Here is a 26,387-nt window from a genome sequence, read left to right as displayed (position 1 = left end):
TCTACCCAATAACCAAAAAGAGATTATTTCTGGTAGACTTAAGGAATTTGATTAATAATCTGAACAAGGGTCTTAAAATCCATCTTCTTCAATGGAACACTGGTTGATAAAATTCTTATCTTCTGCAATTAACAACTAATCTGTCATTCTGCTCAATTCTTCCCTGAGGGCATGCCCAGTTGGGAGTTTATTCCACTTGTGTGGTATGACCTGATGACCCAGCACCCAGGAGCTCTGGAGACCCTGTTGCTCTTGGTCATCTGTCCTCAAATCTCCTCCCATTATCCCTCTACTCTAACCTTCATGGAATGGTGTCTCCCTTCATAGGCTACAATCACTTTCATCCTTTGTCTGACTACCCTTCTGCAACCCCCTCAAACAAAATGGGCCTCAATAAATGACCTACTCCAAGGATATGTTCACCACTGCTGCAGCTGAGACCAGATCAGCTGGACTGATAACCACAGCACTATCAATGATTCCATAAGTACAGTAGCACATGATGAGAACAATTCATCCAGCTCCCAAGGCCATCTGCTTCAGTATGGAAAACCCATATTTGTTGTCACTTCAGCTCCAACGTTCTTGCTGAAGCTAACCCCATTCTACCTTGTTCTGTCCTTAATGGAGACAGAAGCAAATGGCCTCACTTAAATAACCAATCACACCCTCCAATATGGTTCTGGGGTTACCATTTTTTTTTGGGGGGGGGGTAAAGATTTCATTTATTTATGAGACAGAGAGACAGAGAGAGAGAGAGAGGAAGAGAGCATGCACTGGGGGAGGGGCAAAGGGAGAGAACCTCAAGTGGACTCTATGCCGACCATGGAGCCTGATGCAGGGCTCAAACTCCTGACCCCAAAATCATGACCTGAGCTAAAATCAAGAGTCAGTCAGGTGCCCCCTGAGGTTCCTCTTTAGCTTTCTCATCTGCAAACTCCAATTTCTCATATTTGTCCACATTACTGGTAGGAGTAAATACACTAAATGGACATGAAGTGGAGTTTTAATGCTATTTCACAGCCAATATAGGAGGTTTCCTCAATACTACTTCTGTACATAAATTTATAAAACAGCAATAATAATGGACAAAAATAAAAGACAAATGTGGCATACCACCTGAGTCCTCAAACATACAGCAAAAACAAATTAATAAAAAAAATACAAACTAAAGTAGTTTTTCTGTATATTCAAGTAAAACAAAGCACTCTATTTAAAATGTAACCCTCCTGACCCATGTCCAAACTACCTACCTATGTTCCTTGCTTTTTATTTTCTACAGCATGTAACACCTTTTAATAAGTCCTACAATTAACTTTTTGTATTGTTTACACCCTCTGATCACTAGAATTTAAGTCTGTCTGTGTAGGAAATTTTTAAGGTAATATTTAATGTTATTTCCCTGAGACCTAGAAAAAAATCTGGCATGAAACAGATTCTCAAAAAGAATTGCTGAATGAAGGAAAGTTTATTCTATCAAGTAAATAGTTATTTCTAAATCATAAATAACATGTGTCTCTTCTACTTTAAATTCTTCAATAGATTGGCAAAGAAGTCAAACTCCCTCTCTCTTCGCAGATGACATGATACTTTATGTGGAAAAAGCAAAAGACTCCACCCCAAAATTACTAGACCTCATACAGCAATTCAGCAACATGGCAGGATACAAAATCAATGCATAGAAATCAGTCGCATTTCTAAACACTAACAATGTGACTGAAGGAAAAGAAATTAAGGGATCGATTCCATTTACAATAGCACCAAAAACCGTAAGATACCTTGGAATAAACCTAACCAAAGAGGTAAAGGATCCATACTCTAGAAAGTGCAGAACACTTATGAAAGAAATTGAGGAAGACACAAAGAGACGGAAAAACATTCCATGCTCATGAATTGAAAGAATAAACATGGTGAAAATGTCTATGCTGCCCAGAGCAAACTACACTTTCAATGCTATCCCTATCAAAATACCACTGACATTTTTCACAGAGCTGGAAAAAAAAATCCTAAAATTTATATGGAACCAGAAAAGACCCTGAATTGCCAGGGGACTGTGGAAAAAGAAAACCAAAGCTGGGGGCATCACAATGCCTGACTTCAAGCTATATTACAAAGCTGTGATCATCAAGACAGCATGGTATTGGGACAAAAACAGACACATAGATCAATGGAACAGGAGAGAGACCCCAGAAACGGACCCTCAACTCTATGGTCAACTAATCTTTGACAAATCAGGAAAGAATATCCAATGGAAAAAAGAAAGTCTCTTCAATAAATGGTGCTGGGAAAATTGGACAGCCAGATGCAGAAGAATGAAGCTGGACCATTCTCTTATACTGTACACAAAGATAAACTCAAAATGGATGAAAGACCTAAATGTGAGAAAAAAAATCCATCCAAATCCTAGAGAACATAGGCAATAACCTCCTCAACACTGGCCACAGGGACTTCTTTTTTTTTTTTTTTTTTTAAAGATTTTATTTATTTATGTGACAGAGAGACAGCCAGCGAGAGAGGGAACACAGCAGGGGAGAGGGAGAGGAAGAAGCAGGCTCCCAGCCGAGGAGCCCAATGTGGGACTCCATCCCAGAACGCCGGGATCACGCCCTGAGCCGAAGGCAGACGCTTAATGACTGCGCTACCCAGGCACCCCCACAGGGACTTCTTTTAAGACATGTCTCTAAAGGCAAGGGAAACAAAAGCAAAAATGAACTTTTGGGACTTCATCAAGATAAAAAGCTTCTGCACAGCAAAGGACACAGTCAACAGAACTAATAGGCAACCCATGGAATGGGAGAAGATATTTGCAAGTGACATTATGGATAATGGGCTGGTATCTGAGATCTATAAAGAACTTCTCAAACTCAACACCCAAAAAACAAATAATCAAATCAAAAAATGGGCAGAAGACATGAACAGACACTTCTCCAAAGAAGACACACAAATGGCTAACAGACACATGAAAAATGTTCAACATCACTAGCCATGAGGGAAATTCAAATGAAAACTACAATGAGATACCACCTTACACCAGTTAGAATGGCAAAAATTAACAAGACAGGAAACAACAAGTGTTGGCGAGGATGTGGAGAAAGGGGAACCCTCTTACACTGTTGATGGGAATGCAGGCTGGTACAGCTACTTTGGAAAACAGTATGGAGGTTCCTCAAGATGTTAAAAATAGAGCTACCCTATGACCCAGCAATTGCACTACTAGGTATTTACCCCAAAGATACAGATGTAGTGAAAAGAAGGAGCACGTGCACCCCAATGTTCATAGCAGCAATGTCCACAATAGCCAAACTGTGGAAGAAGCTGCGATGCCCTTCAACAGATGAATGGATAAAGAAGATGTGGTTCATATACAACAGAATATTAGTCGGCCATTGGAAAAGATGAATATTCATCATTTGCATCAACATGGATGGAACCAGAGAGGATTATGCTAAGTGAAATAAGTCAAACAGAGAAAGACAATTATTATATGGTTTCGCTCATATGTGGAACATATGGAAGAGTGTGGAGGACCGCAGGGGAAGGGAGGGAAAACTGAATGGGAAGAAATCAGAGAGGGAGACAAACCATGAGAGACTCTGTACTCCGGGAAACAAACTGAGGGTTGCAGAAGGGAGGGGGGTGGGGGGATGGGGTAACCGGGTGATGGGTATTAAGGAGGGCTCGTGTGGTGATGAGCACTGGCTGTTATACACAACTAATGAATCATTGAACACTACATCAAAAACTAATGATATGTTGGCTAACTGAACATCATAAAAATAAATAGAATTCTTCAATAGATTCCCATAACCTTCAAAATATAGTCCATACTAGCTAGGCGTATAAGACTCTTCCTCCTAAGGTGCTCCTGATGACTTTTACAAACCTATTTCCCAACTCCTCTACACATCACCCTGGAAGCCAGATACACCAAAACACAAAGATGTTCTCAAGCACATCATGGCTCCCCATCATTGTGCTTTGGTGCACACTATTTCTCCTGCCTAGAATGACTTGCTCTTCCCACTCCTTACCTGACAAATGCTTACTGACCTTTCAGGAGAAAAAATAAAGTGCCATGTCTGTAAAGCCTTCCCCAACCTCTCCATTCTCACTACAATAAAATACCACTGTCTCTTTCTGTGTTCCCATGGCAACCAGCACATCCCTCCAGTACAGTGCTTGTCATGTTGCTGTCATTGTTTGTCTATTTGTCTGTCTCACCCACTGGTGAGACCTCTCCAGCCCACAACACATCATGTCTTTGCATCCCCACCAGCTGGCTGGTGATTAATAATTGCTTGGACTTAAATTGAATCCAAAGTACGGGGGGAGGGGAAGAGAGAAGTAGACTTTGGGGTTTAGTTTGTTTCTTCCACTTGCACCTGAAATCTATGCTTTCACTGCAGACATACAAGTCAAAGATATAAAAAAAAGTGGAACATGCTTCATTCACTGGTTTTACATTGAATCAGAAGGGCCCATTTGTCTTTGCTAATTTAAGCTATTAAAGCTGTGTAAATCGTACAAACTACTATACTCACCCCCTCTCCACTACATGTCCAAATAGGGAGCCAATAAACACTAGAGAATAATTTAAGTATATGTTTTTCACACAGAGAAAATGATACACAAATTCTACACCAAAATGACAAAATGTCAATGATCACAGGTTACTTATGAGATAAAGGATATGTAAGAAGGAACCACATGAACAGGACTTCCTACAATTCTTCAGGTGCACATAGGGGGAAAAAACCTAATTAATCTTGGTAATGTGATCCCCACTGACCAGAAGTTCAAAGGTGATGCTGGGAAAGGAGTGTGTCTCCGGAGTTATCAGGAGCAGCCTAGGTTGCTGAGTGAGCCCCATGGTTAATCCCAGCAGTTTTCACTGGCTGGGTACAATTTAATCTGCTAGTGAGGATTGATAAGCAAATGTCTGTAATATTATTAATGTCCAGAGCCTTTGTTTTATCTCATTAATATTGGTGTAATCATGGTGAGTTACCACTTGTCTAAAACTCTGACGATTTTGGGCCTTTAGGGGAGAAAGTTTCTGACTTTAAGGAGACTTAGGAAAAAACCCATTTACTACATTTCCCATTGAGCTGTGACTTCAGCTCCTTCTGGAACTGGGAGGGCTGAGTCCATGGGTGCTCACACTCACTCTTTCTTCTGCATTTCTTACAGTTAATCCACTGTTTTCTTTTATCTGTAGAACACATGTACTGGTTCCTCCACAGCCTTGGACAAGTGTCAGCTTCCCTATTCTTCAACCTCCCCCTCAGACTAACCAAAACTAAAGCAGTCATGACCTTTCCAACCTTAGTGTCATCAAACATCAGATGCCCTTAACTTTTACTGTCTTTATCTCCACTGTTATTTATTCCATCACTTAGCCTTTGGTCAACAACTACGTATGCCAGGTCCTGTATTAGAGGCTGTTTGCTCATTACCTTAGATGAAGAAGTTGATGCTCAGGAAGCTTCACTGAGCAGATGGTCACCTGGGGAAAAGCCAGAAAACAGTTCCTCACATGCTCGTTTTCCCCTGCCCTTGGCTCTGGGCCTCCAGGCCCACACCAAGCTATGGTGTGTAGGTCAGAGGTGGAGGGGCAGGAAGAGGAGGCTCCTGTGGCAATGGTGACCATGCCGCAGCATCTACAGACTGGAGGAGAGTGGGGCAAAACCCAGGCTGGCTTCCTAAATTCTACACGACTTCCCCACCTATTTACTGCTTCTCCCCAGGACACAAATGATTTGGAAATAAGTGTCAAGACAAACAAAAGTATCCTCACACATGGACTCAGAAACACATGCCCACAAACACCATGCCTCCACACACACACGTACACACAATCATTCACTGGTTTTACATTGAATCAAAAGGGTCCAATTGTCTTTGCTAATTTATTAGCAAAGTCATGTTGTTCATTCTGAGAACAGAATGAACATCAAAGAACATGAATCTGTGTTATATATGTCTACTGACAGCAAGGGCCTGAAAGGCAACTTGACTATTCCATACTGCACAGCTATCCCATTCTACAGAGAGTTTAAAAAGTTAGTGGTACTAAATGCAGAAAGATAATCTCTGCTATTAAAATATTCAATGATTATTTTGCTCAGTGACCCTGGTATGTTTTTCTCTGTATAATGTGGAGGAAGGGGACTGAGGGGAGCTACCCCATCTTATTGCCACACTCAGTGGCTGCTCGGATGAGAACATCCTGCCAACTTAAGCATCCGCCAGGCTACACTGAGTTCCTTGTACATTTGGGACACAGAGGATTGAAGTGCCTTCCAACACCAGCAAAAACTAACATTTTCTATGCTGTCCAGAGTATTCTAAAGTAAGTATTTCATAGTCAGCCATTACCCTCTGCAAAGCTCAGGAAGTGATGAGTCATGGCTGAATGGGGACTGCTGTGTTCTATAAGCCATGCAAGGAAGCTCTGCACTTGGGTTCCAAAGCCCGAGCAACATTTTACTTAGATGTGTCTAGCAGAATAAACATTGAAGTTCAAATATGCCTTTGTGAAATTTATCTTCAATTAAGACCCATGGTCTTTATATTTGTGAAGAATTAAGGTGTTAAAAAGACATTCTGTGCTCTGCTAGGCTGTGTCTCAAGAACCTCCCCTCTTTAAAAAAGGTTCTCAATATTGTGGCATTTTTTCCATTATAAATCACAAGCGTGGACGCCAATGAGCAAGGGACAAACAGTTGCTTCTCCTCTGAAGGTGCATGCAGAATGGCATAAAGATTCTGTCCTCATCCAAAGCATGAGGCACAGTATTTATGCAGGCATTTCAACCAGACCATTCAGCTGACATCTGTTTATGTGGGGCCTGTGTGAACACGTGCACAGGAGTGTGTGTCCAGTCTTCTACCAGCTGAGAACAGAGAATGTTAGGGCTGGAAGAAACACTAGAAATTGTGTAATCCAACTCCCTTATTTTAGAGATGAGAGATTTCAGGCCCAAAGAAAGGAGGAGCTATAACATGGTGGAACCAGAATCTGACCACCTGGGTTCAAATCCTGGTGCAACCATTGATTACCTAGCTGATCTTGGGCAAGTTACTTACCTTCTCTGGGTCACAGTTCACATGCCAACTCATGGGGATATTTTAAGGATGAAATTATATGATTCATGTAAAGAACTTAAAAGATTCCCAGATATATAATATTATATCTGAAACTAAGTTTGGGCCAAGCCGTAATCTAAAACTCTGTCTTAATGACTTCCATGCTGTTTTCCAACTTGGATCATCCCTTCTATTGTACAAGATGTTGTAAAAGGATAAAAAGACTGAATGAACATCAGAGAACATGAATCTGTGTTATATGTCTACATACAGAGGTCCTTGTCCTAAAACTTACATGGATTTCCAAATACCATTACAGCACATAATTTCCCCCAATAAAATGCAGCAAAGTATAACTGACAAATTTAAGGGGCCCCTTTAAACTCTTAATGATTCTATAAATATAGCCCTAAGGTAATTTACAAAGCTAGTAAAATACATTCCAACTGAAGCATTTACTGTAAGTTTTTACTGTTGGTGACAAAAGTACCTGAAGCAGTTTTCTATGTCATACAATCAAGCCACCATAGAATTAAAAAATCTTTGCTTTCATTTATACAGAATTTCTATTGTCTGGTTTTGAAACCCAACTGTTCAGAGTCTAAAGGTGGCAGGACTGAACGGACAACCCCCTAAAAGTGGGAGCTACGAGTGACAGGTCAGCACTCTATTTCTGGCACAGGGCCTGGCCCACGTATGTATGCTTTTGGAACCAAACTACTGTCTGGCAGATTAGTGCCAGCCAGCCATATCTCAAAATGTTTGTTCACTAGCTGCTGCTCAAAACTTTGAACCTGGCATCCCAAAGCCAGTTTAGGTAAATCAACATGCAACATACAAAAGTACGGGTTATTCAAAAGTTGACTATATTAGACCTGAGGCCTGTCCATAGTGACAAGCGCCCACAAGGGAATAATAAAGACCCAGAACCCATAAGAGATGAGGGACAAAGAAAACATGAGAAGGGATTCAGGGCATCAATAGGAGATGCCGTTTTAAAAGCCCTTCAGGCAGGAAGAATGATCTGAAAGAGGCCTGGCACAGGCAAGGTCTAATGGTGTAAGCCTCCATGTCCCAGATGGCGACTCAGACAAGAGCACAGGGGCTGTGAGTTGGCAGAACCAGGTGAGACTCCCGATAAAGATGGCGCCAAGCGGGCTCCTAAAGGTGAGTATCCAGACGTGGGTGGAGGTTCCAGCATAGACTCAGTGCCCGGGAGTAGGGGAGCATGAGGGAGCCTGCTTCCAGCACTGAGTGCCCACAATGGCCAGGGCTGGGCTGGGCTGGGAGGAAGAAAAGAGGCTAAGTGGAGAAGACGCTACCAAGGGAGGCCAGGATGAGCCCTTAAGGGTCTCAGGGGACAAGCAAGTGTTCAAGGCTCAGTGCGGGCTCAGGACTCGTGAACACCTGGAAAGCCAAGCCTCCAGGACTACCTAGGACAATACTCAAACAAGAGGTGAGCCCCAGAACTGGGAAAGCCTTTTATTTCCCAGGGCCCTCTTCCTCAGTAGATGAATGTTATCTACCAACATAGCCTGGTACTGTCACGATGTGCCATGTTGTAAAACACATAGTAAGAAAGGTAGATAAAAGGAAACACACAAAAAATTACTTACAATAAATTGAGCAAAAAGGACTCCCGACATACACAGGCCACAATCCAGGCCACTGTAATGGGAGCACAAATTCAAGTGCTTTGAAATGTATCACACCATCAAATCACTATTTGCAAATTAGGAGATATATCCAGGCCACCATTCAAAAGTAGAAAAAACTGGTAGTCCTCAGCCTCTTACTTTTGCCTTGAAGTTTCACACAAAGCTAGTGAATTACGGCGGGTAAACATGAGCTAGAAGGAATCAATTTATGCAAATACATTTATCTTTTATAAGTTCTAGTTAAATAAGTTTTTATTTATTTGTTCATTTAAGGAATCTCTACACCCAATGTGCGGCTTGAACTTACGGCCCCAAGATCAAGAGTCACGCGCTCTTCTGACTGAGCCAGGCAGGCACCCCGTGAATCCATTTCTTAAAATACTTTTCTAATTTCCAAATCTTGATCAGATGTTGGCCTGCTCTTTCCCTACCACACCAGGATGTGAACTGTGGAAACTCACGCTATGAGCCATTTCTCATTCACAATTATCCGCCCTCATCTTTCTAATGCAGCAGTTGATTTCGGAGGCAGTGTAGCAGAGTGGTTCCGAGTGGATACTGCTGCCGGAGGACCTGGATTTGATGGGCAACTCTACTACTTCCGGGCTTGGCCACGTTGGACAAGTCACTTAATCTCTCTGTGCTCTGTGCTCTTCCATTATCACATGTCACTTACCTACAAAAATGAGTCAGAAATAGTATCTATCTCATAAGGTGGCTACGTGACTTAACTCAAGTAACATACATAGAAATCACCAAGAATAGTGTGTGGCATAGACAGCACCATGTAAATGTGTGCTATGATTATTAATGACACCTTCTGGTATAACAAATTTGTTTTTTACCCTTTATTACAATCTTGTACAGTTCATACTTTTTTAGCAATAACATGCAGTATAGCTTTTTTGCTATAGCAATTACATTTTTTTACAAACAGAAAATAAAATTTTGTTGAATAAGTGAGTGAATGAATTCTTATTCCACTAGATATAGGCACCGGTATTTTACCAAGAAACACAGACATCTGAGTACACACCAACCTTTCCCTAAGCCGCTACAGAATTGACACAGTGGTTCTTAGATGAGGTCTATTTTCATTATTTATCTCTACAGCAGGGTGTGATAATGAGCCCTGCTGACCTCAGGCATCACGTAAGATAATGGTCCCGTGAATGAAGGTGGAACCACAAACCACTAAAGACAAAGTCACTGTTATTATTGGAAAGAAAACTGGGAACGAAAACCAGAATTTCAAAAGGTGATGGTGCTGGGATGATCCCGTTCACAAAACTTGAAAAAAATGCAAGAACCTGAGGAGGCCCAGGGCTGCCTCGTGTTCTGGCTGGTGCACATGGCAATCATTCATGATCACTCACATTTATAACTAGGCAAGGGGCTTCCTGTGCATTGTCCCCCTTAAGCTTCACAACAAACTTATAAGAGGTATTATTGGACACCACTGGGCCCACCTGACCAACAGTAAACCGAGGATGATGATTTGCCACAGTTCAGAACAGCCAATGTGTGGCAGGGTAGAGACTCACACTTAGGGGTTAGGACTCCAGTTTCCAGTATCAGCTCTGCTAAAAAGTGGTTGCATGACTTTAAACTCTGGGCCTTGGTTTTTCATACCTGAAAAAAATGAGGAAACTAAATAGAAGATTTTTGATGACCTTTCTAGCACTGAACTTAACTTTAAACTACTCTCAGCGTTAACTTCCTAATTATGTCCTACTGGACAACCATGGTATTCCTTGTCTTAGTTCATGACCCTGCTTCCTAGGCTGCTGCCCTCCTGCACTGAATCCTTGTCTTTTATCTTTCATTCAACCCAGCAGCTTCCATTATCACAAATACTCAAAGCCCTCCACCAGTCCCATGTCATTACTGAAGATCTGGTTGACCCTCCCTTCAACCCCCAGACCTGCAAGTCACTAAGTGACTAACAGCCAAAATAGAGCCTACCAAAGATCTCCACAGTGGGCGAAGCACTGTGGAGATGAGGCCGGCAGCCAAACGTAGTCCTCTCTACTCAACCTTCCATCCTGGAAGGCTTTCTGTTGAACTAACATGCAGCTTCAGGAAGGACCCATTCAGGGTCTAGGCAGACAAGCCTGCCCACCCACCCTGCTGACTGATGAAGCAGCCAGAAGTCCCTCTCTCCAGACAACAGCCTTGGAGAATTGGAATCCTGTGGGAAAGATGAAACAGTAGATTCCTGGGGGGTGAGGTTTGCCCCTCTGGTAAGCTGGGGGTGTCGTCCACCTCACATATTAACTCTTGCAGCTGTTCAAAAACAAATCCACTTCCCTCATGAGGCAGAATGTGCTTCACAGCCCTGGGACCATGGCCGTCTCCTTCAGATATTCTTGACCATGAAGGAGACACATCTGCCCTGCAACCACACCTCCCTCGATGCAGAAAGCACCCATACCCCATCCTCAGCGGAAGAGCATCAGGACCTCCCCTGCTGCTCTTCATAACAGTATTACCAACAACCCAAGCATACCACAGGATGGATGGACATACACAAACCCCACTTTCTGGGGATGATAATCATCTGGAGAAATGTTATTCCTCTAGGCTATTACCCATCTTAATGAATAAATAAAAATGATAGTTTTTCAGGTCATAAGAGACTATGTATGTTCTAGAAATGTGAATAATCTCTTAGCTGAGGAGTAAATCAGCACTTCCGGGACTAAGGACCCTTCATTGTATAGAGACTTCCATGCAAGGGTGCCACCAAATATATTACCTCCAGTTTGAACTGCAGGTGAATTTCAATTATCCACAATCATGAGTGAAAACAGGACTAAGGACGATCTCCAAAGAACTATTTACGTATGCTTCACAAAGAATTTTTGTACTTTTTTTTTTTTTTTTGGTATGAGCCCAGTATTTAGGGATTTTACTTCATGGCGAATAGTGAAGCCCCCTCAGAAGGGCTATATTGTCAAAGGGCTTAGGGTCCTGTGGGCTCCCTCCTACTGAGCTCCCCAACACTTCAAGCTGAAGACAGTGCAAGCAGCTATCTAAAAGCCAGCCTCCTCATTTGCTGTCCCTCACCTAAAATGATAATGAAGCGTTTTGGTTTAATGGACCTCCTGCTAAGGCTGCAGCAAACACAGAAATGCAAAAGTAAGTAAAAAATGGTTCATCGTGTCAATGGGTGATTTTATCATATTCTCCAATTAGTCATAGAATTATAAAACTGAAACATGATTTCCCTCTGTAAAATCCAAGTTCCTGCCTACCCTCCGGCCTCTAAGTGACAATGACAATAGTGATGCTGACTGTACAAGGAACTGAACTAGGCACTGTACATACACTGCCCTGATGAATCCACTGAGGTAGGTATCAATAACCCCATATTGCAAGGATGAAATAGACTCCAAGAAATGGAAGGAATGAAAGTTTCTCAAGTCTGCGTAGCTCCAAAGCCTACCTGTTTGTCCCTTCAGTCAGGAGACCTGCTTCGTAAGGGCAGGCTCTCCAACTTGTTCATCTTTATATATTTCCTTTGAGCCAAGCACAAAACTAGACACAAGGTGGACCTCTAACAGGGATTTGTAGAACAAAGTATAGGTGATCATAGTGTAGCTGGTGATATAGTTCATTTATGGCTTGAGAAAATATGTCCAGAATACCACCAGAGCAAATGTCATCCATTTATTTAACTACCATAAACCCTGGGTTTGGCTAGAAATGCTAACACTTTTGTAATTCTTGTTTTCCCCAATGATTTCATGTGCCAACTGTATTCTTTCATGGAAAGAAGATATAAAATGTCTTAGAAAAACTTAGTAATGCAAGTTATGCAGCAACCACAATGGACACTGGACATCCAGTAAATTTTGTTGACCTGACTAAACGATTGACTAGAACTCCCTGATTTCTAAAGATGGAATTTCTGTACTCAAGCGGAGACTCAATCCCTTTTCCCAAATCACATTCCACCATGCTGTTTTCTGTAAAAGATACGGTTCTGGGAAAACTACAAGCCCCCAGTCACAAACCTGATCACACTGGAGATAGGGTTAAAAAGAAAAATGCAGTTTACAAACAACTTGATACACATTTAAAATATACTGTGATACAAACTCCTGCAGAAGCATTCATTGACTCTGTCCAAATTTTCTATCAGCTTAAACACAAATAGCTGGAATTTATGAACAATCAACCAATTGCATTTCAGCGACTAGTATACATTTACAATTCTGTTTTCCTGACCGGCACTGAAACTTTTTTTTAGGGAGCTCCTTATTTTATGTCCTGGGGGAATTGGAGCACCTTCACAACAGAAAATGCAAATACATATAAAGCCTTGGGTTCCAGCCTCACTAGCAGTCAGGGTACAGTCATGTGACCTTAGTTCCAAGAACCCAGTGCACCCTCCTGGGCTTGACCTGGAGATAGTAGTATGAGATAGAAAGGTCAAGAAGAGCCCATCCTGCTGGTTTGTATTGCATGAATCCTGTCACATATGTCACCCTCACCATGTATAAGAAGAAAGCAGCAGGACTTCCAGTACATCAAAGACAGAAATCAGTAAGTCTTCCTTTGATTAGCTCAGTTCATAGACGATAAATAAAAATTCGGGAGGATGCTGAGAGTAAAATGATTAGCCATATAATCACGTGCAAATACGCACATTAAGTGCTCAGTTCATTTCTACATTTATTGAGCACCTACTAGCTGCCAGATTGCTATTCTACACACTAGGGCTATGAAAATAAGGGAGACAAAATCCACGCCCTCAAAGAACTCATAATCTAGCCATGGAAATAGGTACACAGATCATTTACTCACAACCATAATTACTTAATTAGCTATGTCCTCCTGCCCTGCTAAAATGGAGGCCCATAAAGTCAGGAACCCTGTCTGTGCTTTTACTGCTGTCTCTCTAGTTCCCCAAGTATCGGCCCATAAAAGGTGATCGATATCAGATGAATAAATGAGTAAATGAATGAATGAGTTCAATTCATTAAAATAGAAACACCATGATAAATGTTATACTAAAGAACTATGGAGTCCTGTGATCAGGGTAGAGTTCACAGAGGAAACACCTGCTGACCTGAGTTCCAAAGATAAATACGAATTTCTCAGAGAGAGAAGTAAGGTGAGGATGCTTGACAGTAAACAACAAACAGAGGCCGATGGTTAAGGATATGCCATGCTCTGCAGAAGAGCAGGTAGTGTGACAAGGCCAGTGTGGAAGATGAGCACACAGAAGAGGCCAACAGTGCAATAACAGGCAAAGTCGTATCCCTGAGCTAACTGCTATGAAGTAAAGAGTTAGGGAGCTACCCTGAGCAAACATCAACTTAAGAATTCAGTGTAAACTTCTGGGTTGAGTCTTATCATGCCAATTGCAACAAAAAAACTCTACTCACTGGCTTACAACAGTAACTGAACTACCCACTCTTTTATATGAGGCCATTGTGACTACAGGAGGATACTAATGAAGTAGTAACATATTAGTTTACAGCAAAAGCTTTGTTCAAACATTTATTGAGCACCTACTGTGGCAAAACTATGAGATACCGGGACTAAAAAAGATGATTCTCCTCATTAAGAATCTATGTAGATTTGCTTATAACTCACTACCACCTTCTATGGCAGCTGTGTGCCTCGTAGACCTCCAAGTGCAATGGGCAGCTGCTGTACTCAAAATCCATCCTAACAACAACAACAACAACAACAACAACAACAACAACAACAAATTCATCCTCTTGTTTGTTCTGAATCTCTGCTTCCCACTAGCCAAAAAATCATCACCAAAATCAAGCTATCCTTTTAGAAACAGAACTTTTAGTTTCCCATAAAATGCGTTATCAATTTTATGAATTGTTTTAGGCATCCAACCTCTCTGGTCTCACCTCATATTCTGTTAGGTTAATCACAAGACAAATTTGAAGAGGGGAAAAAATTTACATACACTGTATTTTAAAGTCCCGTGTAAACCAATATCTGTAATTCTGGACTCCGTATAGGCTGTTTCCACCCACTAATGCAGATGATCAAGCAAGACAATAAACATTAGCAAAGTTGTATGTTCATGTAATGGGCATAAATATCCATAACGAATTTTTTTAGCTTCTTACTTTGAGATAATTTTAGACTTACAGAAGAGATGCGAAAATACTTCAGAGTTCCTGTATACCTTTAACCCCACTTCCCTTAGTGTTATAATCTGACAACTATACGACATTTATCAAAATTAAGAAAGCAACACTGGTATAATACATTAACTACAGACATTTTTCATATTTTGCCAATTTTCCTCATTAGTGTCTTTTTTTTCTTCCAGGATCTTATATAGGAGCCCAGGTTTCATTTACTTGTCCCATCTTTTTAGCCTCCTCCATCTGTGACAGGTCCTCAATCTCTCCTTGTCTTTCAGGGCCTTGACACTTTTGAAAAGTATCGGTCAGGTATTTGTTAGAATGTTCTTTGACTTGGGTTTGTATCATTTCTTATCATGATTAGACTAAGATTATGCATGCAGGGAAGAGTACCACAGAGGTGATCCTCCCCTCTCATAGCATCCTATCCAGGGATACAAAATGAGAATATGTTTATTACTGCTGATATTAAACCTTAAGCGCTTGATGTCTGCCAGTTTTCTCTAACTGTAAAGTTATTATTTTTTCTTTGTAATTAATAAATATTTATCTTGGGGGGGCGATACTTTCAGACTATTCAAATATCCTGTTTCTTCTTAACTTTCACTGAGTAATTTCAGCACCTATTACCTACAGAAATTATTATTATGGTATTCTAATGAGAAATTTCTATTTTCCTCATTTCATCTACATGTAATAACTGGAATTCTTCCATAGGGAAGAGTTGTCCCTTCTCTTCCATCCCATAACACTTTTTATTCTTGTGAACTACATCTAATGCAAGAATTAGTCTAGGGGATGTTCATATTGCAATATGTAATGGAAAACTTGCATATATCCTAGTACTAAATGATGAAATACAGGTTGCAGATACAGTTCTAAGAATATAAGTTCCACATAAGATATAATAGGTTAACAGTTTCACCTATCAGTAGTTTAAAGCCTTCCTATATGTACCAGTAATAAATAAGATGCAAGGTCATTTAATAAGCCATAGCCAAGATAACCACAAATGGTATGGTGTAGAATTATCTACAGTCAAGGACAGATCCCCTAGAGGGCAATTAAAAGCATTTTACACAGCATCCCCAGGGGGACCTCACACACCTTTCCCTTTGCAGGGGAGTGGAGGCAACAGCTTTCCCCTCCCGGGCTCTACCCAATCACTCACTACCAGGAGGCATGTGTTGCCTACATTAGGAAGGTGGCCCAGTTACTTCCCTGGGGAGAGAAAATGGTGTAATTATTTCATGTAACATAGGTAAAGCTGGAAACAGGCAGAATCGAGCTCATCAAGGGCGAACCTATTTGGGGGATTAGGGTGAGGCTATGACACATAGGCACAATCTCACAACTCCTCTGAACTCAGTGTGCTCAGACATCTTTACTCTGTGCACACTAAAACAAATATAATCATCACTTTCTGTAGAGTGATTTTAAGCTAATTTCCATCACTCAAAAAGGTAATTCATATTCACAGTACAAAATTTAGAAAACCTAGACAAACTGGAAACAAGAGAAAAAGGAAAAGAAGAGAGAAAAGAAGACAACGCATCCTGACCTCACGAACCAAAAGAGAGCACTATTAATAAGGTGTGCCCTTTCTATTGACCATTCTTTAATTTGTATGCATTATCTTTTTTACAAAAATGGGCTCACAGTTTACCTACTCTATTTCTTTTAATAGGCTATATTTAATTGAATCAAAGGGGACAGTAATTGTAAGACACTATTTTATGTCAATAAGAAAGAAAAAGAAAACACAAGCAATTTTAAGATGTGGAGATCTCCAATGCTGGAGATGTCACAATGGGGGTGGGGGAGGGTAATATGCTTCAAACTGACTACCTACTTAGGGTCTCTTCAATACTTCTCATGTTATAAAACATGCCTCCCCTGCATCATTTTAATGGCTGTATGTTGTCATATGCACTGCCAAGTTACCTCCAGAGAAGTTCACTTATTTGTTATTTATTGAGCACCTATTTTGTCCTAGGTGCTGGAAGTAGACACTAGAAGCTTCAGGGACTTGGGGAGACAAACACGAGGGGAAAAAAAAACCCATATAAATATGTCATTAGAAAGTATTGTAAGGGGTGTGACAGAAAGGTCTGTGAGGTACAGACAGGCAGCCCACTCCTGTCAATAACCCAGGGTACCGTTTTTGGACAGTGGCTAGCTGCATTCCTATCATTTGGCCAGGAGGTGGTTCTCTGAGCTCTGAACAGCCATCTCCACTAATGGAGGTCAAAACCTTGGACAGAAAGCACTGGCAGAGTTCCTCCCTTGGGCAATCTTGGTACAGATCAGAAGAGTCGGGTAATAAAAGTGACTAGACGGGAGACCCTTCTCTTGTTCGTCTTTACATCTAACCACAGTGTTAATGGAAGGCCTCAGCACTGTAGTTCTACAAACACGGGGCAAGAAATATTCAAGATAGTTACACCACCCTCAATCCATTGTTATAATGAAGGGAAATGGCATTTTCCTATAAGCAATACTTTTTGTATGCCTCTGATAAGAAATGAAATTAGAGAAGCTGTATAATCACAGATTGACCTTTATGAGTGAAGCACCCCAGTAAGCAGGTGACGTCAAGGAGTAATGAACAATAATATGTGCATTTGAAACAATCATAAGAAAAATCTACCAAGTTCTTCTCTCTCTCTCATTCTCAGATTGTCCAAAACACTGCAAAGAAAAAAACAATCAGAAAAAAAATCTTAAAATCCATACCACCACGTGCCTTGTTTATTATTCTGTCCCACAGTATGTCAGACCATGTTAAATTTATGGGACATATGAAAGGGCAGAGGCCAACAGTCCTGGCCTTAAATTGCCATTAATAAACAGTCATTTTATTTTACTGCTGAATCAGTGTCTGGGCTCCAAAGGTCAAGGATTCAAATCCACCTTCAACTGCCACACCACCCGATCCTGAGCACCCTGACAGTCACCTTTCACCTCACAGACAGGTAGGGCCTCTGGAGTACATACACTGTGAGCATGCAGAGGCCCCTGGCCATCTATCTCTCTGTATGTCCTCTCACCCAGTGAGTGCTGGGACTGCTATACTAAGGTCCCACGGGCAAGCAGAGGTAATATGCTGCCAGGTGTGAGTCAGCCCTTGTGCCATGCGAAATTGTGTGCTATGCACTTGGCTCTGTGTTCCAGTCCATCAGGTCCTGGAGTCTGCCCCAGCTCCACTCCAATTTCCCTTTGCAGAGGCAAGCAGAATGATTAAGCATGAATGGAAATTCTGGAGCAGACAGGTTTAGCATAACAGGGAAGCACGTCCCCCAGTAAGCGTAATTATCGTGTGGTCCATGACATGGATGGACAAAGAGGACAAAGTGTCCTCCTTACTATATAATCCTGACTTGGTCCTACGTGATGCCAGATCCTTCATCTTCTCTGTAACAATAACAAAAGCCTAGGTGGCATGGCTCATGTCACTTCCCAATAAAGATGGACCCACAGCTTCTTGTTTACAGGTCACTGTCATTCGGGAAAGCCAAGTAACTTGCAAAACCTAGCCCTTAGTACCTGAAGCACCACCTTCCCAACTGGGACATGTGAGTCTTACCAGCTGGAAGTTGCCAGGTCACTTGGAGTTGGAAATTGGCCAGGTGTTATCAGTCAGGAGGGCTGGTTAGTAAGAATCCGGGGCAGATCTGTCTACAAGTCGTGGGCACACCACTCTGATGAGGGGCAGCTGTCATGGTGTGTAGCTCTGTTAGACCCCAGAATGAAATATGCTGCAAAACTAGAGGCGACCACATCAGTCTCCATAAAGACATGTGACATTGGTGTGTTGGAAGACGTACAGTAAGAATCTTCACAAAAACTTTACTAGTCCAAAACAAAAAAAGGGAAATTAGGGAAGAACCATCTGCTTTCGAGGAAAGGGTCCAGGAGCCCCTCGGTGCTCACGCACACTCCCAGCACCATCACACACCCTCCAGGTCAGTGAGGGGCAGAGAGCCCACGCATGCTCAAACAATTCAACAGTAAAAATTCTGAATGGTGAAAATGCTCACACACCCACATATCAATATCTCAACATTTTTTTTTCATTCAAAATAATTCTTGTGCCCATGGTACTGACATATAGAAAAAAGACGGGTGGCAGAGATCACATTATTGGCGATAGTGCTGTCTTTGAAGAGGCAGCGACAAACTCGCTAGTTTATAGCTTCCATTCTCAACATGGTACTTCAGGAAGATCACATATACTAGTTAAGGCAATGGGCTTGGGTACAAATTCCAACTGTGCCATCAATAAGCTGTGCTGCATTGTCTCTGTAAGCCTCGGCCTGTTTTGTAGAAAACAGGTTTAATACCTACTTCTTAAAGTCGTTGTGAAGATTAAACAAGAGGCCACGCATGAAGTGCTCACTACAGTGTCTGACCCATGGTTCACAGATAACAAAATGCAGCTAATAACACTGTATTTCTTACTATCATTAACAATTATTACCGCCTGTTCATCAAAAGACAAATTTGAAGCTATAGTTAAGATAACCAAGCCATTTCCCCAGGGGGTCACACTGCATCAGGGAACAGAACAGCCCTCAAGAAAGAGGGGCACTAAAGTCACACCTACTTTATACCAATATATCTTCATTAGGTTTCTCTCGCACTACATTTTTTTCCCATTACTTGTATAACCTACATATTAGATTTCTGATTTCTGTTCTTTGCATGTGTTTCTGAAATGTCACAGACGACTGAAATGGATATTAAAATAAGTCCTAAATTTGTATAATTACTTTTTTAAAAATCTAAAACATAAATTTAAAACAACAACAAAAAATATTACTTTGGGAGAAAATCTTGCCTAGCAACAGTTCCCATGAAAACAATGAGAGGAGTTTTCATGGTCAGTAACTCAGCATATCTCTCAATTCACATTGTGACAAGCACAATGACTGGCACGGAGGACACTCAAAGTAAGTAGGCCATGCCAGGGTGGGAGGGTTGCCAAAAAGATTAATATAATCTCGGGCTGCATTTTTAAGCATATAGCCCAAGTTGAGGTCACCTATCACTGCACTCTGTGCCTTCAGACATCTGGATTTGGAAGTCTCATGTGCACATGTGCTTTAGAGAGGACCAGAAACAGAACACAGAGCAATGTGACAGCAAAGCCCCCGTAGGAAAGGGTGGCTTGTGAACAGCACACACCCCCGAATGGAGGGCTCCAGTTCAGGATGTAAAACTACATTATCAGAGATCCTCAAGAAAGAATTCCAGTCTCTAAGGCACCTGTCAACCCTACAGGACATTAATCAAGAAACAGCAGAACTTGAAATCAGTTGGCCTTTCAGTAAAATATACTTAAAAGGAGAAGTAAAAGTCATTTTCCAGACTACATTAACCATGGGGGTAGGTGGTGGGACTGTGATACTGTGGTTTATAATAAGAAATACATATTCGATCTTAGTCCCTATTTTCGGCACAGAGCTCCTAAAACTCTTGGAATTTCCTAAACGATAAGAGAGCCATAAGATGTCTTTTTTTTTTTTTAAAGATTTTATTTATTTATTTGACAGAGACAGCCAGCAAGAGAGGGAACACAAGCAGGGGGAGTGGGAGAGGAAGAAGCAGGCTCCCAGCGGAGGAGCCCGATATGGGGCTCGATCCCAGAACGCCGGGATCACGCCCTGAGCCAAAGGCAGACGCTTAAGGACTGCGCCACCCGGGTGCCCCCAAGATGTCTTTTGTTATTCACAAGCCCCTTTCAACCACATCTGAGTTTAAGTTAATGAGGTGACTTTTGGAAACCACTAAAAACAGGGGCTGGTTTCCAGGGGTGGCCAATTGTGATTAAGGGGGTGGAACTTTCAGCCCCACCTCTCAATCTTTGGGGAAAGGAGAGGGGCTTGAGATCGACTTAATTGCCAATGATTCAATCAATCATGCCTACGCAATGAAGCCTCCAAATAACCCAAAAGGACAGGGTTTGGAGAGCTTCCAGGTTGGTGAACACAAGGAGGTGCTGGGAGAGTGGCTCTCCTGGAGAGCATGGTGCTCCACCCCTTCCCACACACCTTGCCCTGAGCATCTCTTCCATCTGGCGGTTCCTGAGCTATAGCCTTTAAAACAAACTAGCATCTAATAAGTAAAATGTTTCTCTGAGTTCTGGGAGCTGTTCTAGCAAATTAATGCAATCTAGGAGGGGTCACAGGAATCTCTAATTTATAGCCAGTCAGAAAATCTAGACTTGCAACTGACCTCTGATGCAGGAGGTCATGTGGGCCTGAGCCCTTACCCTGTGGGATCTGATGCTGACTCCAGGTAGACGGTCAGAATCGCGTTAAATTGTAAGATTATCCAGCTGGTGTCACAGAGCTGCTTGGTACGGGAAAGCTCCACACATTTGGTGGCCAAAGGTGTGGGTGTTATGTGTAGACAAGGAAAATAGAAGAGATTTTTTTCCTCTATAAGGACAAACAAAATAGCAACAAACAAAAAAAACCCAGAGCTGTCTCTAGCCTGGTGGGGGCAGGGTGCCTGTAGACCATCTTACTCTCTGTCACCCAAATATTCTCTTCCTTGTCCTTGCAACTCCCATCATCCTGGGATTTACAAACAACAGAAAAAGCCTGCTCTTAAGGCCGCAGACTCCCACACCCTCTCTTTTAGATGTAAAATAGATTAGGCCCAATTTGAATTGTTTGTTTACACTTTGGGCCCCATAAAGACATAGTCCAGGAGATTTCTACAAGGCAGTGAGACACCCCCCTCCCAAGGAGAGACAACTAAATGAGGTCAGGATGCAGGTGTACAGAATCATCAAATCACACAGTTCACCATCAGAAGGGGGTCTCAGAGATCATTTTAATTCTGATTTCACAGAGAAACTGAGGCCCAGAGAGGTTAAGTAACGAACCAGGGTCGCACAACTATGGAATGGGAAGAACTGCCTACATTCACCTCACTGTCATTTGTTTCCAAAGCCAACAGTGAGAGTTTTAGTATCCATTCTCATATGTACTCTTTTATTTATTTATTTTTTTAAAGATTTTATTTATTTATGTGACAGAGAGACAGCCAACGAGAGAGGGAACACAGCAGGGGAGAGGGAGAGGAAGAAGCAGGCTCCCAGCGGTGGAGCCCGATGTGGGACTCGATCCCGGAACGCCGGGATCACGCCCTGAGCCGAAGGCAGACGCTTAACGACTGCGCCACCCAGGCGCCCCATATGTACTCTTTTAATAATCATGGTATCATAAAGTAATAATATTAAGCTATACTGGACATGTACAACCGACCAGTTTTTTTTTTTACCAAAAAGGTAAGAGTCATTATTGATCCATTATTTATAAAACATTTTGATTTTCACCTAAAAAAAAAAAAAGAGAGAGAGAATTTGGAAGTACAGATAAGTACAAGAAAGTAAAAAAATCTATCTAATGCTACCACGCTTAAGTAGCCACCATTAACATTTCGGTGTAGATCGAAATATACCGTCTGCTCCTGAGTATAAAAAAAAGATCATCACCTTCATGTTATTTTATGACCTACTTTTTTTTCACTTAAAAATATATCATAAGCATTTCTCTAAGACATGAAATGCTCTTCTCAAAAATCCTTTGTAATAGCTACACAGTAATTCATCAAAAGGATGTACCATTATTATTTAACCATGTATTATTCCGGGATTGGTTCGTCATGATATTTTAAAATTGCTATCTTTCTAAATTTTGATTATGTCAGCCAAGGACTGAGCAATTCCTTCTAGTCTCCTGTCACTTGAAAATTTGATAAGAATGCTTTTTATCACCTTCACCCAAGTTCTTGACAAATTCCTTAAGATACAGCCATTACGCAGTTCCCACCTGTTGACTTTTATTCATTCAACAACATTCTTTAGGATCACCAATTAGGAATTCAAATTATGGGAGAGCTACCCAATCATTACAAATATCTGGTGTCTCATTTATTCAATATATGTTTACTCACTTCTGTCTACAAACAGCACTGACCTAGAAGCTATAAAAATGTCTGCAAAGTGTTAGGAATACTTACATGAGTTAGAACTTTTATCACTTTTATTTACAAAAATGTACCTAGATTTGGGATCCTAAAAGTTACAATGTTTTTCACTTTTTTAAAATCTAAGAGACTTCAAAACTTTTCACAAGTTTCTTTTTAATAAAAAAAAAAATCCCTCCAATACCAAAAACATGTTTTGGAAACATTATCTGGATTATAAAAATTATTCAAGTTACTGGAGATAAAAAAAAAAAATCTCACAATTCAAGATTTAGCTATTGGGCAACAATCATTGCTAAGCAATGAGTTTCTGAAAACGGGATGTTTATAATGAAAATATGAATTCAGGTCACCGTAGCAAGGTCCTGTAACAAGAGCAGGAGTTGGTTTTGAAGAAAGGGCAATAGGCTGTGCCTGACTTCTTCGAACAAACAAGGAAACTCATGTAGTTACAAGCAAAGAGGAACCAAGAGCTGAAAGCCTCAAGAGAAGAGTTGGAAGAGAAGGACATGCGGTATTTTTGGTGCATATCTTTTTAAAAGGCGGTATTTAATGCTGAAAATATCATGAAAAGTGCATCAGATGTTCTCATTTTAAGTGAGAAGAGACAAAGTATGGCAGGATTAAAAAGTGATTTGGCCAAGTGCCATTGGTACTGATTCCCATCACTATTTTATTATGTACTTGCCCTGCTTAAGGACAAACCACCTTGGAAACTGTGCTAATGAAGTCAGTCCAGAAATCTAAGAAAAATAAATTCCAACATGAACTGGTGATGATATTACCTGCTAGAAGGTGGCATTTTGAAAGGATGCATAAGGAGAAATAGCCTTGGTGTTGGCTGAGGGGAGCCCAGTTTAGAAAATGAGAACCAGGGCTGAAAACAGATCCCATTCTCCACATGTCTGGCCCCAAATGACTGCAGTCTGCATCTGAGGGGGCAAAACTGGGGGTGCTAAGATGCAAAATGTCTGTCATGTCTTTCACGTCCCTCAGCCTCTGCTGGAAAGAACCACAGGCTCTCCCCAGACGTGAGGAGCTCATTATATGGCGCATCTTTCCTCCCACTAGACTTGCTGTTCTGTTCCACATTTCTCGGTGACTAACAATGAGAATTTGCTCAGTCACCACCTGCAGTTGTTTCTCTCACACTTGTATCAACACGTCTGAGCACTGTGCTTAGAAACTGCCAAGAAATAAAGAAACCGAAGTCCAAGAACTGACCTTGAATATAGGACTCTCCTAGTGGACTCGGTGTTTGGGAGATAGACAATTTTTTAAGAAGCAGTGATTCAAAATAAGACATAATGTACTAAATATATAGCAAACAGTGCTAGCTAAAATTTACAGATACTCACCCAGATTCTCCCTCCCTTTGCAGAGAACAGTGAGAATCAAAACAAATTAAAACAAAAGCACAGGAACCACCCATCTGCCCAGCCCATTGCAGGGCATGTGACCACCCAAACAACCACCTTGCCGTTCATCGAACACCCACTCTGTTGTGAACCCAAGCCCTCTGCCCTTGCTGCGCCCTCTGCCCAGAACTCCTGCTGCATCTCCACGTGCTCTCTCCCTTCCTCTTCCTTAGGGAGGCCTTCCCTGACCATTCTATCGGGAATGGTCATTCCCTCTCACTGTCTTATCTTCTTCCCCACTTTATTTTCTTTTTTTTTTAATTTTTATTCTTTTTTAAATTTTTTTATTTAAATTCAATTAATTAACATATAATGTATTACAGTTTCAGAGGTAGAGGTCAGTGACTCTTATATAATACCCAGTGATCATTACATCACGTGCGATGTGTTTGCTTACTTCTATATGATTTGTCTCCCAGCCAATTTGTAAATTCCTTGAATGCAGGGCCTCTCTCTGTCTTGTTCACCCTATAACCCCAGTACCTACTACAGTTCCTAGCATATAGCAAGTGCTCAATAAATATGTGCCAAATGAATAAATCTAAGAGGAGGCCTCAGGACCTATAAATAAACCACATCCATTCCTCAGTCATCCTTAAGGCAAAAATTAGGCCTCCTCCTGGTCAGTGTTTTTAAAGGATGTAAGAGAGAAGAAAGATTTGCTGCCACACATATGCTCTCAATCCTGATCAACTTATAAAAATACATGTGAACACAGCTGGATTTGTTATTACCCTGGTTCATTTCCAGCCATGGGCTCCTATCATAAATACTCTTTTCACCATCTTAAAGGGTCTCCATCCCTGTTGCCATTTTTAAGAGTTTTGTCTGCTCACCTGTGAATTGGGCTACACAAATAGGACTTGCCTGGTGCCAGGCAGTCTGGGCTCCACACCGAGTGCTGAGTACCAAGTCTGAGCTTCCTGAGGGATGCAGCCCGACCCTCAACCCTCTGGACTTGGACCCAACTCCAAATTCCTGCTGGAAATGGAAATTTCTGAAGGCTCCCAGGATCTTAAAGGGGACACAGACATGTAAAACACCCTTATGGCACTTTTTTAACATGTGGAAATAAAATCTCCAAGTCTTGTATGCTTCCCTCTTTTATTCCACATTAAAAAATAACTACAAATACATATGACATGGGCATGCTGTCCTGAAGAAGCCTGCCATCCAAGTCAATTGTATAGTGTTTTTATTAAATGAAATGTTCTTTTGTTTTATAAGTCCTTTCATCCTTATATTCCCAGCATCTAGCCCAGTGCCTGGCACAAAAATCAATGAAAGTGAATAAGACAACCAGTGCTGACTGGCTCTCCAGGCCCAGAAGTATTCTTCACATCTAGCAAGACAAAAAGGAGGAAGATCAACAAAAAAGATACAGAGTCTAACCCGTTTAGCACTATGTATGTTTAAATTACATTTCTGCCTTATTATAAAATATAGCAAAAAAATTTGTATTTAAATGACAAATATATAATAAACATTCGTTATGTAGTGGGAAATTAATCTTCAGTGAATGCACTGGGAACAACTAGTCACAAGGGAATATTAAGTTCAAATTACAAGGGGTATCGAAGAATTGGAGGCTTTTTTTCTTATTGTTGATTGACAAATGAACTAGGAAAGCATATATCCACGTGAGTTTAACCCATTAATTCCAATACTGTTGTAATCATTCAAAACCCTTTGGAATGGCTCCTCTGGAAATGTCCTCACACCCCATGGGCCCACATATGGACCTGCTGACGGTGGGCTGAGACGTGCAGAGGCAGGAAAAATTCATCTGGGGACTAAGCTGCGTGAACAAGGTGAGTCTATGCCTAACAATTGCTTGTTGCAAAAAAGCCATACCTGCATAAATTCAAGTATCTTCCCAACAACCCTCTTAAGTATATACTATTCCCGTTATTCTCAGGTGATAGATGAGGAAAGTAAGGCACAGAGAGATTAAGTTACTCACCCAATGCCACAAAAAACCTGCTATGGCAGAGCAAGGGTTTGGACCCAGGTAGTCTGAATCTCAGACCACACGTGCTTAAGCACACCACCGTTCTCTATGTCTCTACTGCAAAACATGCACAGTGTCTTAAG

The 26,387-nt window shown here is 41.3% G+C and overlaps 1 protein-coding gene across 5 annotated transcripts in view; it reads right to left on the bottom strand.

The window, feature by feature from the left end:
* The window catches only part of LDLRAD4 (low density lipoprotein receptor class A domain containing 4), a 417,333-nt gene that overhangs the window by 204,086 nt on the left and 186,860 nt on the right, over positions 1-26,387 (bottom strand). For 2 of the 5 annotated variants that reach the window (XM_087857498.1, XM_045815222.2), the window contains one exon: positions 10,291-10,378. The exons of the other annotated variants lie outside the window; for them this stretch is intronic. The gene's annotated coding sequence lies outside the window, so the exon portion shown is untranslated. Of the gene's footprint in view, positions 1-10,290; positions 10,379-26,387 lie in introns of those variants that run through there. 5 annotated transcript variants of the gene reach the window in all.

The sequence above is a fragment of the Ursus americanus genome, chromosome 30 (assembly GCF_024610735.1).
Source record: "Ursus americanus isolate L20-20 chromosome 30, mUrsAme1.1.p, whole genome shotgun sequence".
NCBI classification, from domain to species: Eukaryota; Metazoa; Chordata; class Mammalia; order Carnivora; family Ursidae; genus Ursus; species Ursus americanus.
The sequence above is the reverse complement of the archived record's forward strand: the minus strand, read 5'-3'. Positions and strand labels throughout refer to the sequence as shown.